The following is a 4,938-nucleotide window of genomic DNA, read 5'->3' as shown; positions in this document are numbered from 1 at the left end:
TCTGCCCTCTGATGGAGAAGGGTTAGAGGCTTATGGAAGCTTCCTGATGGGAGAGTGTATCTGAGGTTATCAATATTTCTCCCAGCAATCTTTATTCCAGCTTGTGCTTCACCCAGCCCGGGATTTCACATGATCTACTGTGCTGCTGCTGCTGCTGCTAAGTCACTTCAGTTGTGTCCGACTCTGTGTGACCTCATAGACAGAAGCCCACCAGGCTCCCCCGTCCCTGGGATTCTCCAGGCAAGAACACTGGAGCTGCCATTTCCTTCTCCAGATCTACTGTGCATTTCAGTGAAATAAGCAATGTGAGAACATACAGCCTTGATGTCCTCCATTCCCAATTTGGAATCAATCTGTTGTTCCATCTCCAGCTTTAACTGTTGCTTCCTGACCTGCATACAGACTTCTCAGGAGACAGGTAAGGTGGTCTGGTATTCCCATCTATCCAAGAATTTTCCACAGTTTCTTGTGATCCATACAAAGGCTTTAGCATAATTAATGGAGCAGAAATAGATGTTTTTCTGGAACTGTCTTTCTTTTTCTATGATCCAAGGGATGTTGGCAATTTGATCTCTGGTTCTTCTACCTTTTCTATTTTTTTTGGGGGGGGTACCAAATTACTTTATTTGAAGGAATGGTACTAAAGAAAGAATATAAGTAGATGTTTTGTTACAACTTATAGAAAAGGTGACGGTAACCCAAATATGCATGCACTGCCTTGGTGACCAGGGAAGTCACCGCTGTGGCTGTGAGAGCCAGCCTGAGGCTTAGCTCTTGCTGTGTCCCAGGGTGTGCTTGTCAAAGAGGTACTCTGCCATGCCAGATCCAGGTGCCCCCATCTTGCGCAGGTTGGTTATGTGGTCACCCAATTCTTTGATGGCTTCCACCTGCTCATTCAGGTAATGAGTCTCAATGAAGTCACACAGATGCGGATCGTTTTTTTCGGTGGCCAGTTTGTGCAGTTCCAGTAGTGACTGAGTCACACTCTTTCCAGGCACAGCGCACATTCCATTGCATTCAGCGCATTCTCCCAGTCATCACGGTCTGGTTTCTTGATATCCTGAAGGAAGCTTCGGCCGCCTCGCTGATCCTGCAGCTTCATCAGTCTCTCAGCATGTTCCCTCTCCTCATGAGACTGGTGAAGAAAGTATTTGGCAAAGTTCTTCAAAGCCACATCATCACGGTCAAAATAGTACGACCTGGACAGGTAGACCTAGGAGGCCTAGAGCTCCAGGTTGATCTGGAGGTTGATGGCAGCCTCCGAGTCCTGGTGGTAGTTCTGGCGCACCTGCGAGGGGGATGCGGTCGTCATGGCGGGCGGCTGGAAAGGGCGGTGGTGGCGGCGGCGGGGACCTCGGGCCGGTCGGAGGGCGCTGTCAAGTGGTGATGAGGGCTGGCTCTGAGTGGTGGGCCGGGGCGAGGTGGGGAGGACAAGCAGCCGGGTTCCGTTCAAGCACTGTTGAAGCAGGAAACCGCGGCGACTCTCCGCGAAGACTGTCCTTCTACCTTTTCTAAATCCAGCTTGAATATCTGGATTAGTCCTTGGTTCACATACTGTTGAAGTCTGGCTTGGAGAATTTCGAGCACTACTTTGCTAGCATGTGAGATGAGTGCAACAACTGTGCTTCAGTTTGAGCATTCTTTGGCATTGCCTTTCTTTGGGATTGGAATGAAAACTGACCTTTTCCAGTCCTGTGGCCGGGGCTGAGTTTAACAAATTTGCTGCCATATTGAGTGCAGACTTCAACAGCACCATATTTTAGGATTTGAAATAGCCCAGCTGGAATTCCATCACCTCCACTAGCTTTGTTTGTAAGTGATCCTTCCTAAGGCTCACTTGACTTTGCATTTCAGAATGTCTGGCTATAGGTGCATGATCACACCATCGTGGTTACCTGGGTCATTAAGATCTTTTTTGTATAGTTTTTCCATATAGTCTTGTCACCTATTCTTCAAATCTTCTGCTTCTGCTAGGTCCATACCATTTATGTCCTTTATTGTGAACGTTACTTGATTTATAAAATAATTGTATTTAAGAACAATAATATTAATGTATTTTACAAAAGTAATTAGTTAGGTTTTAAAAGAAAACATATCATTTAGTTTTAATTTTGGTAGCATTTCTAAACGTATTATTTGGGTTGTAAGTTTCTCTTTATTTTCAAATAGTTACTATTAAGTTAATAGGGAGTATGGGTAAATTTTATGCATCTAATAAAATGTAGGTATACTGAAAGAAGTAGAAAGTATTAGCCATTCAGTCGTGTTCAGTCATGTCCAACTCTTTGTGACCCCATGACTGTAGTTCACTAGGTTCCTCTGTCCATGGAATTCTCTAGAGAAGAATACTGGAGTGGGTTGCCATTTCTACTCCAGGGGCTCTTTGCCACTCAGGGACTGAATGTGGGTCTCCTGCATCACATGTAGATTGCTTACTGTCTGAACCACCAGGGAAACCCTAATTGTAGGCTGATTTAGAGGCCTGCCCTATGACAGGGCTTCCGGATAGCTCAGTTGATACAGACTCCACCTGCAATGCAGGAGACCCCAGTTCAATTTCTGGCTTGTGAAGATCCCCTGGAGAAGGGAAAGGCTACCCACTCCAGTTTTCTGGACTGGAGAGTTCCATGGACTGTATCGTCCATGGGGTTGCAAAGTGTCCAAAATGACTGACTCACTTTCACATTTCTCTGACAAATTCTATTGTTTATTAAAAGTTATATAATTATATAAGCTTATAGATAAATTATATAAGTACATATAATTTATATATAAATGAAAAATTATATATATTATACAGAGTGAAGAATGTCAGAAAGAAATATAAATATCATGTACTAATGCATATATATGGAATCTAGAATGACGGTACCAAGGAATTTATTTGCAGGGCAGCAAATAACAGACATAGAGAACAGACTTATGGACATGGGAAGTGGAGAGGAGAGTGGGAGATGTATGGATGGAGTAGCAGGGAAACTTACATTACCACAGGTAAAATAGGTATCCAGTGTTAATTTGTTGTATGTCTTAGGAAACTCAAATAGGGGCTCTATATCAACTTAGAGGGGAGGGATGGGGGAAGGAGATGGGACAGAAGTTCAGGAGTGAGGGGATATACGTATACCCATGGCTAATTCATGTTGAGGCTTGACAGTAAACAATAAAATTCTGTAAACCAATTCTGTTTCAATTAAAATATTTTTTAAAAATTTTAATTAAAAAATATTTTGTTTGACTCATTTTGTTTTTCAAACGCACTCTAAGCTCTTTACTTGCTTGGCAACAGAAGTACTAATTGATTTTTTGACAGGTATTGAATAAACATCTATCAGGAATCATGGAAGACTATAACCTAAACTATGATACTGGAAATAACAGTGTGATAAACTGGTATAACATTGAAAATAAACGTGACTAATTCAGTGACCACAGGACTGGAAAAGGTCAGTCTTCATTCCAATCCCAAAGAAAGGCAATGCCAAAGAATGCTCAAACTACCACACAACTGCACTCATCTCACACACTAGTAAAGTCATGCTCAATATTCTCCAAGCCAGGCTTCAGCAATACATGAACTGTGAACTTCCAGATGTTCAAGCTGGTTTTAGAAAAGGCAGAGGAACCAAAGATCAAATTGCCAACATCCACTGGATCATGGAGAAAGCAAGAGAGTTCCAGAAAAACATCTATTTCTGCTTCATTGACTATGCCAAAGCCTTTGACTGTGTTCAGTTCAGTTCAGTTCAGTCGCTCAGTCGTGTCCTACTCTCCACGACCCCATGAATCACAGCACGCCAGGCCTCCCTGTCCATCACCAACTCCCGGAGTTCACTCAAACTCATGTCCACAGAGTCGGTGATGCCATCCAGCTATCTCATTCTCTGTTGTCCCCTTCTCCTCCCGTCCCCAACCTTTCCCAGCATCAGAGTTTTTTCCAGTGAGTCAACTCGTCGCATGAGGTGGCCGAAGTATTGCAGTTTCAGCTTTAGCATCAGTCCTTCCAATGAACACCCAGGATTGATCTCCTTTAGAATGGACTGGTTGGATCTCCTTTGACTGTGTGGATCACAGCAAACTGTGGAAAATTCTGGAAGAGATGAGAATACCAGACCACCTGACTTACCTCTTGAGAAACCTGTATGCAGGTCAGGAAGCAACAGTTAGAACTGGACATGGAACAACGGACTGGTTCCAAATAGGAAAAGGAGTACGTCAAGGCTGGATATTGTCACCCTGCTTATTTAACTTATCGGGAGGAGAAGGGGACGACAGAGAATGAGATGGCTGGATGGCATCACTGACTCGATGGACGTGAGTTTGAGTGAATTTCGGGAGTTGGTGATGGACAGAGAGGCCTGGTGTGCTGTGATTCATGGGGTTGCAAGGAATCGGACACGACTGAGTGGCTGAACTGAACTGATGGTAAAGTTTCTAATTAATCTTCAGAACTTATTCAACAGCAGACTATTCAGAATCCACAGAAAGAAAACAAGTATAAGAAATGTATAAAAGTCTTTACTCACTCATCCAATCTAAGTAGAGATTGGATAATTCATACAGATTGGAAAACTTTCAAATGTTGGCAAAGCCTTTAGTAAGAGTTCACATCTTAGTCACCATCAGTGAATCCATACTGGCCAGAAATCTTTTAAACTTATAAGGAATGAGTTAAAGTGTTTATCTATTGCTCAAATCTTAATCAACATCAGCAAATTCATACTGGGGAAAAACCTTATAAATGTACAAAGTGTGGCAAAGTCTTTTATCAGAAATAAAATCTTACTTAACATCAGCGAATTCATACTGGAGAGAAAACTTAAAAATGTAAGGATTGCAGCAAAGCCTTTCACCAAATGTCAGGTTTTACTCAACATCAGTGAATTCATACTGGAGATATAACTTACAAATGTACAGAATGTGGCAAAGCCTTTACCA

At 42.6% G+C, this 4,938-nt stretch overlaps 1 pseudogene; it reads right to left on the bottom strand.

The window, feature by feature from the left end:
• Nucleotides 1-607: 607 nt before the first annotated feature.
• LOC129546419 (ferritin heavy chain pseudogene) lies at nucleotides 608-1,460 on the bottom strand (annotated as a pseudogene).
• Nucleotides 1,461-4,938: the final 3,478 nt, after the last annotated feature.

Source organism: Moschus berezovskii, chromosome 22, assembly GCF_049115385.1.
Source record: "Moschus berezovskii isolate FMDL1 chromosome 22, NW_MosBer_1.0, whole genome shotgun sequence".
Classification (NCBI taxonomy): Eukaryota; Metazoa; Chordata; class Mammalia; order Artiodactyla; family Moschidae; genus Moschus; species Moschus berezovskii.
Note: the sequence above shows the minus strand (reverse complement) of the source record. Positions and strands in the feature narration are given on the sequence as shown.